This window comes from Leopardus geoffroyi (genome assembly GCF_018350155.1).
Source record: "Leopardus geoffroyi isolate Oge1 chromosome D1 unlocalized genomic scaffold, O.geoffroyi_Oge1_pat1.0 chrD1_random_Un_scaffold_69, whole genome shotgun sequence".
Lineage (NCBI taxonomy): Eukaryota > Metazoa > Chordata > Mammalia > Carnivora > Felidae > Leopardus > Leopardus geoffroyi.
The window spans coordinates 8,110-20,000 of NW_025543551.1; the positions used below are offsets into that span (position 1 = coordinate 8,110).

Consider the following 11,891-nt stretch of genomic DNA (forward strand, 5'->3'; position numbering starts at 1 on the left):
CTGGGGTCCTCTGGGACCTCACCTTCCTCCTCCACCATGTGGAAAGATGATATGACTAGTATGAGTTGACTTATAAAACACGTTGTGTCTTTTACTTGTTATGTGTTTGGAGGAGATGCAGTGATGGCACCACAGGGCTTTCAGGTCAGCCTGAGTGAGGACGTTGTAAGGTTCTTCAAGTTTCTCAGGACATGCATGAAATGGGCAGTCATTTCCACATAGTGAGCTGGGCAACACGTGTCTCTGATAGAGAAGGAAAGAGGCCTTATACGTGCTGACAGACATAGCATTCCCTAGGATGTAGCTTGTACAGAGACCATGTGCTGGGCTCTCTGAGGGATGAAACACACCCCTAACATACTTTCTAGCGAGTTGAGACCTGAGCTGTTCACAGCTGCTTGATTAGTTATAAAAACACCTGAACCAGGGCCCTGTAAACCTTCCTCAAAGGACAGGATCAGATCTCCCTCTTGTCCTCAAGGGTCACCCGAGGCACATGAAAAATGCTCTGTCCCTGGTAAGGGACCCGAGAGTGTGAATGAGTTGAATATAATGAAACATGTTCAGGATGGTTTGTTTTTCTTCCACACAGTCTATGCAAGTCAGAATCAACCTCCATCCGCCTCCATCCTTTATGAGACCTAAGACGTGATGCAGCTCCAATGGGAAATATCAGTTGTGTCTCTACCAAGGATGCAGAAAAAGACAAGGTAAATTCTGTTGCCCGTTTCAGTTGCAATACTTTCTGGAAACTTTTATCTGGCCTTGTCTGTTTTTTGTTTGTTGTTGTTGTTGTTGTTGTTGTTGTTGTTGTTGTTTTTGGTCTTCTGGTGTCTTTACTGTTTGATTTATGTCCTCACAAGCCTCCAGGCTTCTCCAATGTAACATCATCATGTTAGCTAGTGCCTCTGGACGCCACAGGTGCATAGAGGCTGAGGACCACGTGGCTCTCACTTAGTGTTTGTGGAAATAACTTGAGGAGGATGACACTTCACTGCACCCTCAAGTCTTCTGGAGCGTCTGACTCCTTCCACACCTTCTTTACACGGGATTATCCTGATTATTTTCATTTTTTCCTTTTTCAATGTAGGCCATGAATGTGTTCAGAATGTCTGCTATGAGCCTCATGACTGGAATTGATAAAAACTCTTTCCAACATTATATTGTGTGCTTTGTGCAGTGCTGAGGGTTCTTAGAAAAATTTCAGAATTCATTACTGGTCCTTCTGTGTTGGCAAATGTACGATAGAGAATTTCTCCAGTTGTCCCCAGGTGGAAATACTCTGAATTTTCAGAAGTGGCATGTGTAATAAAAAATGTACGTGGAACTGCAGAGAATCAGTGATTACTTGCAGGGCCAATACCTCACAGAGTTCTCCAGTTGTGTTTATAGGAGTAGGTTCTCTTGTGTCCCGGGAGCAGTTGTAATTGGTACTTTGTCTCATGATACCTTATGGGAGTTTTTCACCTGAAATTGAGACATGTTTGTGTTCATTCTTTTACGTAGAATTTCTACCTCCCTTTTACAATGGCACAAAATAGCTCTGCAACTCATGTTGTATTTAAAAGCTGAATTACCTGTGAATTAAGATAAACATACTTGAGACCAATGAATATGCACAGGTAATGTGTTTCCCTCAGAAAACTCATATCCAGGCCCCATGCTGGACTCCAGGAATCCCCATCTCCTCAGAGGTCTTTGTGGCCTTGCACAGAAGATGTGTTTGTAAGGGAGGGAAGCAGAGTGAGGACAGGCATGGGATCGCAGGTAGAGCTTTGACCTTGGGGTGGCCCTGGATCTCTGTGTGGTTCTGGTCATTTCTTTCATTCCTTCACGTTCTGTCTGTTCTCAATGTGCAAAGAAAAAGTCTGCAGATCTGGTGGAAGAGGGCACCAGAGAGATCCTGGACACAGATGCCTGCCTCTCTGGAATACTTTTCTTTATTAGACTGGCATTACTGCCATCAATCTTCTAGAACAGGACTCCTTGGCTTTCTGCATTTTTAAACATGGGCAGTGACGTGTGGTGACAGTCGTTTTTCCTTGTGGCATCTGGTACTTTCAGGATATAGGTGGGACCTCATGGAAGGGTAGAGTTTTCTGACACTGATGCTCTGTTCTACTAGAACCCATGAATGAACAAGGGGCCAGGTGCTGACACCTGCTTCATTGTGTTTCAGCTCCTGTGGGCGTTCTGCTTCTGTCTGTCATACCAACACACCTGTCATTTCTGTAGGTCCCTATGGATGCAAGAGGACCTCCTTCTTTCCCAGGTCCACCCTGCACAGATACAATTTATCACTGTTCATGGGCTCTATGGGCTGCCTCCAGCTCCTTGATGGTGGGACAGTACCCACCACCTCCACCTCGACTATTTGTGAGATAAACTGAGCTGTATGAGTTGACATGTTCAGCATGTTCAGCTTCTATGTTGTTGAGTCTTTGAGAGGATGGAGAGATGGCCTCACACGCTTTGTAATGCAAGGGTGCTGCTGGATGAGGACACTGTTAAGATTCCTCAAGTTTCTCAGGACATACATATGTTGGGCTGTGTCATTTCCATTACTGAGCTGGGCTGCATATATCCTTTGTGGAGAAGGAAAGAGTCTTTTAATAGAAAAGCAGGCATATCAGTTCTGCAGATGTGCCCAGCACACAGTCCATGTCCCTGGCTCTGTGAGAGATGAGGCAAACCCTTACCATCAGGGGCTTCAACTGTCCTAATGGGGAGAGAGTCACATGCGTTAAATTACATGGAGCTTCTGGTCTACAATAATGGCAGCTCCAGTAATGGGTCCTCAAGTACAAGAGACGGAGACATGAAACTCATGGAAATGAATTGGAGACTGTGCATGAGAAGGGAGAGCTGAGATGGTACAGAGAGGAGGGTGTTGGACTCAGTGAGATGGAGTTGGAGGCCATTTGTGGCAGGGCCCACAACCTGGGCAGGGATAGTGAGTGCAGAGTGGCATCCACACAGAGCTGCTGTATGGGTTCAAGGATAGTCCATGCAGGTATCATCTCTGAAATGTCATTGTGGCCAAAGTGCACCTAGTTCATTATCTAAATAAAGACTGTTGTTTCTCTTGGAGGTTCTCCTGAAGGTTCTGGATCCTTGTGAAAGAATGCCCTGGAGATTTGTAGTTTTCCTTGGTTCTTATGGGATGCTTGTCTGCCTAAGTTTGTGTGCCTCTGTGAGACTAAATGTGATGAAAAGTTGTAGATTAGCTGTGTGGCTTCCTTGGCCTTCACCCTGAATCAGACTCTTAGCAGGGAAATCAGGGTTGACCAGGAAACGCCCCTGCTGGAATCTTGTCACCGCACCCCTGAACCTACTGTCATGACCCTGCATGAAGGTGTACATCTCTGAAACTTCCCTCACAATTTCCAGAGGCACTGCCTGTGATCCTGCTGTCTCAGCCCTAATGCCAGCTCTCAGTGGGGCCATCTCAGAGCCTCAGCATTGTAATCTGAGAAGCAGGAACAATGTTGGTCTCTGAGGTCAGTGCGATGAAGAGGTGGTTAAGCACATAAGGAATTTGTAAAATGTATGGGATGAGTGGGCATTCACCCTTCTCAGGGTGGAAATGAATGTATCTGCACACAGAAGATCATCAACAGATGTTCATTCAGTTTCATGAAACTAAGGGTATAATGCCTGAGGTTGGGAGATTGGCAATTCCTGTTTCAAAAGATACAACAAAGACCCCTGTGTTTTTTCTATTAAAATTCAGGTCCTACTTTACAAAGAAGGAAAAGATAAGTATGAGAATGTGTATATTCAGGCATCTACATCTAAGGTCTGAGGTAGACATACAAATGCAGCCACACAAATATGTGCTCATCCAAGGCCACAGATGTATTGTAGAAGACAAAATGCATAGAGGAGAACAGAAGATCCCTTTGCAATAAGTCAAAATCACTTTGACGTAGAGGACCATCCGTTTGAAATTTGGAGAGGACACTGAACCATTACAAACCAGCTATGGTTATTATATATTTAGAGATGGTGTCTAATCTGCCCCTTGGTCTGAATGCTTTCCCTGCCCACCCTGTCCACTCCACTTTGTCCTTCCTAATGTCCCCTAATACACTTGTCACAGTTGTGTTTCTGTGTCAGCGTCAGCTTCCAGGAAAATCAACACTCATTCCCCATCAAGCGTACACTTTGGGGTTCCTGTATATGCAGTCAGCCAACACATAGTATGTACAGGATTGGTGGAAGAAGACAGATCATTCTTTGGGGTTGTAATGCCTGGAAGGGACCTATAGTTCCATCTGAGGAGTTGGATACATCCTTTAGGGAGATCTGGTGATGGTTGTTATATCTGTAGATAGATACTCATGAGCACATGGCGTGCGTGCTAGTTGATGGGGTTCGTGCTGATGAGGAGGGCAGGTATCTGTCTCCAGGAAAGGGTCTCTTCCGATGGTGAGGAATGGATTCAGGAGACCGGTAAGGAGGCCCTGCATTAACTCAGCTCTTGTGCCCTTGTGCACCTTACCAGCTTCCCCCAATAGCACCAATCTAGGTGGCCTCAAGGGGGCAAATGGCGCAGCTTTTGTGGTGAGTCCCACATGATGTCCCACAAAGCTTCCCCTGTTGCCTTATTGAGGAATCGGGAGGGCAGAGCTCCATGGTCTGAGATAGGTTCCTTGGACACCACCCAGGAGAGTTGTGGGTAAGCATATGGCTCCTTCTACATCGGCCAAGCCAATCCACTTTGCCCCAGGCACCCCGAAACCTCTGAGCCCCTTTTTCCTCCCAGCTTAGGGAAGCAGCCAGCCCTCCAGAAGCTTTTGGGTCATGGATTAGCCACCAAGGGTAAATGTCTGGCTGTCCACATGCTGCCAGCATTGCTCTAGCAAATGTCAACATGAGCAGCTGCTGTACAGGGGATTCTCCTCCATTGTGATCAGGGCCTGGGACAAAACAAGACCTGAGAGAGGGAGAGACAGGAGTGCCCTGTGCTCCTGGACAGGGCTGCATGCACAAAGCAGATATCCTGAAGCCTGGGGAGAGGTGGAGAAAGAGACAGGCAGGGAGAGAGACATTGAATTTGTGATAGGGGAATTGGGCAAGTCCTAGAGAGTGAAAGGAAGAAATAGAGAGAGATGTGGTTAGAGATAAAGAGAGACAAAGAGGAAGTACAAGGAGAAAGTAGAGACCTGGTCCAGGAATGTGGATGGGGTGAGATGGGCCAGGGGAGAGGGGATGTATGAAGTGTCTCTGAGTGCTGGGGCAGAAATGGCAGGTATCATGGGCATCAGTGTTGTGTGACTCCAAGACTCCAACATCCCTGGGGCCAAGCTTTGCAGAGGCTATTGCATTTGAAAAGATGGGTATCCCTCATTTCTCCTGGAATTGTGGGGGCACAGCCTCATGTTCTGTCATGGAGAGGGATGTCTTGAGGGAGAGTGTGCTGCTCTTTGGCAGGTAAACACTAGAGCCGCCCTGTGGGGAGGGAACCCGGACCCATCTCCCTCACTTCCCCAGGCCCTGTTGGATTTCCCCGCCGCTCCCTACCAGCTGATCTTCCTCATGTTCTGAACCCAGGCATCAGGCATTGTGTTGCCCCCAGATCTGGCAGTCTGGACCTGGCAGAGTTGAACTGCTGATATTGATAAATGTATTTGACAAGAAGGTCCATATTCTCCCTCTGGAGCTAGTGGTGTGCATCAAGATCGTGCGTTTTTATCCTCCTGTCCACTGCCAAACTGAGGATGCCAGATGGTAGGTGAACCTTTTAAAACACCATAGTCTTCTCTTACATCAAATTCAAAGACATTTTCTTGTCCCAGCTTTCTTTTAATTTTGAAGAAATGGCAATTAGTAATTGAAGGCATAATGAATGGTCCTATAGGAATTTGACCTATATGACTGATGGACATTATTTCATACATCTGTATCCCTAAAGCACATTTCATTGGAAATATTAGCCAAGGATACATACAGTAAATTCATAACAGATGTGTAGCTCCCTGTAAGTTGCATTCTGACCCTGCCACATATGTGTCATCAAAGATATTATTAGTGACTATTCAGATAAGCTCTCTACATCAAGATGGTGATGTTAGAGAATCTAGTATAAATGGAATTTCACAGATTCTAAATTAGGAATGATTTTTTTTTAATTTATAATGTTTCTGTTTTTCTTTTTTGGAGAGAGCCTGAGGGAGGGAGGGGGGAGTGAGCAGGAGACACGGAATCTGGGGCAAGCTCCAGGCTCTGAGCTGTCAGCACAGAACCTGACGCAGGGCTCAATCTCATGGACTGCAAGATCATGACCTGAGGGGAAGTCGGATGCTTAACTGACTAAGCCACCCAAGCACCCCAGGAATGATAGTTCATTGGCAAAAAAAAGATAAATTAAAGATAGCGTAAAGGATGTCAACTTTTCATTGAAATATTCTTCACACATTTGTTGTATTAGTTTTAGGCATACATTGTAGTCATTCCATATGTCTATAAATTATGTTGTACTTCAGCACAAGTGTAGCTATCCTGTGAAAGCATGCAACAATATTATTACAGGATTGACTCTATTCCATTGGCTGTCTCTTGTATCCCTAGGACTCATTCGTTCCATAGCTGGAAGCAGTTATCTCTCTCTCAAAGGTGTCAATTCTTTATCTAACCTAAATACTCTGGTGGTAAACACAATTACTTGCTCAGCATGTGTAAATTGGTGGTCTATTTTTCTGTGGACATTGCTTAAAACATTACAAATGATGTCATTATGTTAATAAATTCTGTTTCATTCTTCACTCAAAAAAAAAGGAGAAGGAAAAGATTTCTTTGTGTCCCAGGCCCTGTCACTAAGACCCTTCCCATTGTGGAGAACAGGCGGAGTTGCCCAGATCACCTTCAGTCCCTCAGCTGAGCGACCAGGGCCTTCAACATTGCAGGAATTCCCAGGGTAGCCAGCAGAGAGAGCTCAAGCACCACAGACCCGGAGGGGCGGGCTCCTCTGCCTAGGCAGTGATGGCCAGCAGAGGGCGCACCATCGGCTTTTCTGACCCAGGGCACTTCAGAGCAGGAAGGGCTGCTGCTGCTCCCAGAGGACACAGGGCCTCTACCGCTGTCTCAGGACAGAGAGCAGAGCTGTGTTTCCAGCGGGTTCTGCCGCCCGCCCCAGGGGAGACCTTGGGAGCTTTGCAGCAACTTGGCATCTCCTGAGTCGCCAGAGAGAAGCTGCCTTGTTGTACTGAGTACTGAGGTGGGGCCTGGGTGGCTTCCCTGGGCATGATGGTTGCTAAACAGCATAGGCCCTTGCATTTTCTGGGTTGTTCCCGTGTTTAATTCCTCAACTTCCTGGACAGTATTTGAACAAGACGTATTTTACTAAAGGACTCGTGGATTGCGGGGTTCCACGACTTCACCTCATAGATGCAGTCAATGGTTTGTTCCAGATTCAGGCTTGTTTCCGGTAAGAAACGCTGACAGAAATTCAGAAGAACGGGAGCTGCATTCCATTAGGACTTGAAGACACGAAATGTTCGTCTCAGGACCTTCTAGAAGAATGAGCTGGGACCCACTTTCCGAGTCCTGCTGGAACCAGTGACCGAGGTAAGGGCACAAACTGTCCCCCACATCATACATGCTTTTTTAAAAAATTTATGGTTATTTTTCCAACCTAATGAAGTGATTGAAAACTACAGAAAACCCGGTAGGTAGGTGTCTTAACCTTATGTTATCTATTACTTTAAATTGCACTTAGGAAACCTACAGTGTAATATTAGTTTCAGGCGTACAATATAGAGCAACATTTCCATGCGTCACTTGGTGCTCATCCCAGGTGCACTTCTTAATCCCCAGCAGCTGTTTCATCCATTCCCCCACCTCACTGTGGAACCCCTCAGTTTGTTTTCTAGTTAAGAGTGTTTGTCACTGTCTCCCCCCCCCCCCCTTTGTTTTGTTTCATTTTCATGTGTTAGTGAAATCATCTGGTATTTGTGTTTCTCTGACAGGCTTATTTCACCCAGCATAACATTCTCTCACTCCATCCACCTCGTGGAAAATGACAAGATTTCATGTTTTTATGGCTGAATAATATTACATTCCATATACTACATCTCAGTTTATTCATCAGTTGATGGATGCTTGGTCAGTTTCCGTAATTTGGCTTTTGTAGAAAATGCTGCTGTAAACTCATGGTGCCTGTATCCCTTTGAAGAATTATTTTTGTATTCTTTCTGTAAATACCTCGTAGTGAAATTGCTGGATCGTAACATAGTTCTATTTCCATTTTTTTTTTTTTTTGACGAATCTCCATGATGTTTTCCAGAGTGGCTGCACCAGTTTGCATTCCTTCCCACAATGCAAGAGGGTTTCTCTTTTCCCACATCCTTGCCAACACCTGCTGTTTCATCATTCATTGATTTTAGTCATTCTCACAGATGTGACGTGTTATCTCATTGTACTTTTGAATTGTATTTCCCTGAAGATGAGTAATGCTGAGCATCTTTTCATGTGTCTCTTGGCTATGTTTATGTCACCTTGGGAAAATGTCCGTTCATGTCATCTGCCCATTTTTAATTGGATTTCTCATTTTTTGGGTGCTGTATAACTTTATATATTTTGGACAGTAACCCTTTATCAGATGTCGTTTACAAATATTACTCTGTAGGTGTTTTAGTTTTGTTGATTATTTCCTTTGTGACAGAAGCTTTTTATTTTTATGAAGTCCCATTATTTTTGCTTGTGTTTCCCTTACCTCAGGAGATATATCTACAAAGATGTTTGTACAGCCAAAGTCAAATAAGATACTGCCTGTGTTAGGTATCCTCTGGGATTTTTATGGTTTCAGGTTTCACACATAGTTCTTTATTCATGTTGGATTTATTTTTGTGTATGTTGTAAGAAAGTGGTCCGTTTTTGTTTTGTTTTGCAGGTTGCTGTCTAGTTTTTCCAAAACCACATGTTGAGGAGACTTTTTTTAAGTTTATGTATTTATTTTTGAGAGAGAGAGAGAGAGAGAGAGAGAGAACATGCAGAAGAGGGGCAGAGAGAAATGGAGAGAGAGAATCCCACGCATGCTCTGCACTTCCCTGAGATCATGATCGGAGCTGAATCCACAGCCACACACTGTGGAGCCACACATGTGTCCCAAGAGTATCTTTTTTCCCCCCATTGGATATCCTTTCCTGCTTTGTTGAGAATTAATTGACCATATATGTATGAGTTCATGCCTGGGTTTCCATTCTATTGGTCTCTGCGTCTGTGTTTTTGTTGTTGTTGGTTGCCAGTACCATACTGTTCTGTTCAGTACAGCTTTATAATATAACCTAAAGTCTAGAAGCGTGATGTCTCCAGCTTTAGTTTTGGTCTTCAATTTCTTTTGGCTGTTTGGGGTCTTTGCCACTCCATACGTATTTTGGGACTATTTGTTCTAGTTCTGTGACAAATGTGTTGTTTGTGTGATAGGGATTTCATTACATGTGTAGATTGTTTTGTGGAGTGTAGACCTTTTAACAGTATCTTGTTCTTCCTATCCGTGAACATGAAATGTATTTCCTTTTCTTTGTGTCCTCTTCCATTTCTTTCATCAGTGTTTCACAGCCTTTAGAGTACAGATCTTTTACCTCTTTGGTTAGGTTTATTCCAGGTATCTTGGGGTATTTGGTGCACCTGTCAATGGGATTGATCCCTTACTTTCTCTTTCTGTTAATTCATTATTTGTCTACAGAAATGCAATAGATTTATGTACATTGATTTCTGTATATTTTGATTTGTCGAATTCATATATCAATTCTAACAATTTTGGGGGGAGTCTTTCATGTTTTCTATAGAGAGCATCATGTCATTTCCAAATAGTGAAAGTTCTATTTCTTCCTTGCCAATTTGGATGCCTCTTATTTCTTTTTGTTGTCTTATTGCTGTGGCTAAAACTTACAGTACTATGTGGAATAACAGTGGTGAGAGGGATCATCCCTGTCTTGTCCCCGACCTTGGAAGAAAAACTTTCAATTTTTCCCCATTGAGGATGAGATGAACTGTGGGTTTTTCATAGATGACCTTTATTATGTGCAGGTAGGTTGAGTACCAATATACTTGCTAGGGGGTTTTATCGTGAATGGATGTGACATTTTGTCAAATCGTTTCCCTGCATGTCTTGAAAGCATCATATTGTTCTTATCCTTTCTTCTATTAATGTGGTGCATCATGTTGATTGATCTGTGAATGTGGAACCACCCTTGCAGTCCGGGAATATATCCCACTTGATTATGGTAAATGATTCTATTAATGTATTATTGACTTTAATTTGAAGGCATTTTGATGTGAATTTATGCATACATATTCATCGGGATATTGGTCTGTAGTTTTATTTAAAAATTTTTAACATATTTAAAGTATTTATTTACTTAGAGACATAGAGTCCATAAAAGTGAGGGAGGGGCAGAGAGACAGGGAGAGGGAGAATCCTGGCCATGCTCCACACTGTCAGCACAGGGTCCAACGTGGGACTCGAACCCATGCACTGCAAGATAATGTCCTAATCCAAAATTAAGATTTGGACACTAAACCCACCGAGGCACACAGGAGCCCTGGCAGTTTTCATTTTTAGTGGAGGCTTTAACTGGTTTTGGTATCAGGGTAATGATGGCCTCATAAGATGAATTTGTAAGTTTTCCTTCTTTTTTTATTTTTTGTAATAATTCGAGAAGAATACATATTATCTCTTCCTTAAATGGATGGTAGAATTCATTAGCGAAGCCCTCTGGCCCTGAACTCTTGTGTTGGGGGGAAATTTTTTTATTACTGATTTGATTTCTTTCTGTTTTCAGATTTTATGTATCTTCCCGTTTCAGTTTTGGTAGTTTGTGTGTTTCTAGGAATTGTTCCATTTTTCTCAGAGTGTCCAATTTGTTGTATATAGATTTTCATAATATTATCTTCTAACTGTATTTTTGTGGCATTGACTGCTATTTCTCCTGTGTTATTTGTGATTTTATTTACTTGAGTCCTTTCCTTCTTCTTTGTGAAAACTCTGCCTAGGAGGTTTTCATGTTGATTACTGTTTTCAAGGAACCAGCCCCTGGTTTCATTGATTTGGTCTAGTGTCTTTTTGGTTTCTATATTCCTTATTTCTGCCTTAATCTCTATTATTTCCTTCCTTCGGCTGTTCTTCTCATTCCTTTAGTTATAAGTTAGGATGGTTTGGGATTTTTCTTGCTCTTTATGGTAGGCTTGTACTGCTATATACTTCCATCATAGACTGCTTCTGCCGCATTCCAAATATTTTTACCAGTGTATTTTCATTTTCATTAGTTTCAGTGTATTTTCTCATTGATTTCCTGTTTGACCCATTCATTTGGTAGCATGTTATTTAACCTCCCTTTATTTGTGGCCTTTCCCCTTAGTGTGTGTGTGTGTGTGTGTGTGTGTGTGTGTGTGCACGCACACGTGGTTAACTTCAAGTTTCTTAGCTTTGTGGTCAGAAAAAATGCTTGGTCTGATCTCTGTCTTTGGGTACCTGTTGAGGCCTGCTTTGTGACCTAGAATGTGATCAATTATGGAGAATGCCCCATGTGCACTTGAAAAGAATGTGTACTCTGTCATTTTAGTATGGAGTGTTCTGAATATATCTGTTAAACCCATCTGGTCCAGTGTGTGATTCAAAGCCATTGTTTCCTTGTTGAATTTCTATTTACAGGTTCTGTCCATCGATGTGAGTTATGTGTTAAAGTCCTCTAATATCGTTATATTATTATAAATGAGTTCTTTTTTGGTTGTTGTTAAATGTTTTATATACTTGGTGGTTGCATGTTGGGGGCATCAAAATTTATAATCATTGGATCTTCTTGTTTGGTTGTCCCCTTTAGTATGAGATAGTGTTGGTCTTCATCTCTTGTTACAGCTTTATTTATTTTTTAAATTTAAGTCTTAGT

General features: G+C 43.0%; 1 long non-coding RNA gene across 3 annotated transcripts in view; it reads left to right on the forward strand.

The window, feature by feature from the left end:
- The first annotated feature begins 277 nt into the window (after positions 1–277).
- LOC123595638 overlaps positions 278–11,891 on the forward strand; it is a 25,410-nt gene continuing 13,796 nt past the window's right edge. For 2 of the 3 annotated variants that reach the window (XR_006711281.1, XR_006711283.1), the window contains exon 1: positions 7,037–7,569. This is a non-coding gene — a long non-coding RNA (uncharacterized LOC123595638). Of the gene's footprint in view, positions 711–7,036; positions 7,570–11,891 lie in introns of those variants that run through there. The other variant, XR_006711282.1, reaches the window with a different exon arrangement.